Below are 972 nucleotides of genomic sequence, written 5' to 3'. Positions count from 1 at the left end.
CTTTTGAAGTTGTTGTTTAAGACTGTTAAATATGTTGGCTCTTGAAAGAATGATAAACCTGAAAAATCATAAAAATGATTCTTGAAGCAAGAAAAAGCAGCAAAGAACAAAGCTTGCAGAAAAAAAAAAGGGGGAGAGAAAGAAAGAGAAAGCAAGCAGAAAAAGCCAAAGCTCTTAAAACCAAAAGGCAAGGGTAATAGAAAGGATCCCAAGGCTTTGAGCATCAGTGGATAGGAGGGCCTAAGGGAATAAAATCCTGGCCTAAGCGGCTAAACCAAGCTATCCCTAACCATGTGCTTGTGGCGTGAAGGTGTCAAGTGAAAACTTGAGACTGAGCGGTTAAAGTCAAGGTCTAAAGCAAAAAAAGAAGAGTGTGCTTAAGAACTCTGGACACCTCTAATTGGGGACTTTAGAAAAGCTGAGTCACAATCTAAAAAGTTCACCCAATTATGTGTCTGTGGCATTTATGTATCCGGTAGTAACACTGGAAAACAAAGTGCTTAGGGCCACGGCCAAGACTCATAAAATAGCTGTGTTCAAGAATCATCATACTGAAATAGGAGAATCAATAACACTATCTGAATTCTAAGTTCCTATAGATGCCAATCATCTGAGCTTCAATGGATAAAGTGAGATGCCAAAACTGTTCAGAAGCAAAAAGCTACTAGTCCCGCTCATCTAATTAGAATCTGAGCTTCATTCAAAAACTCAAAACTCTGATTGCTTCTCAACCTATTAGTTTTCTATTTTATTTGTCTAGTTGCTTGAGGACAAGCAACAGTTTAAGTTTGGTGTTGTGAGTTGTGATTATTTTATACGCTTTTTGGGGATAATTTCATATAGTTTTGAGTATGTTTTAGTTAGTTTTTAGTCTATTTCTAGTAGTTTTTAGGAAAAATTCATATTTCTGGACTTTACTATGAGTTGTGTGTTTTTCTGTAATTTCAGGTATTTTTCTGGCTGAAATTGAAG

The sequence above is a fragment of the Arachis ipaensis genome, chromosome B09, assembly GCF_000816755.2.
Source record: "Arachis ipaensis cultivar K30076 chromosome B09, Araip1.1, whole genome shotgun sequence".
In the NCBI taxonomy this organism is placed as follows: domain Eukaryota; kingdom Viridiplantae; phylum Streptophyta; class Magnoliopsida; order Fabales; family Fabaceae; genus Arachis; species Arachis ipaensis.
The sequence above is the reverse complement of the archived record's forward strand: the minus strand, read 5'-3'. Positions refer to the sequence as shown.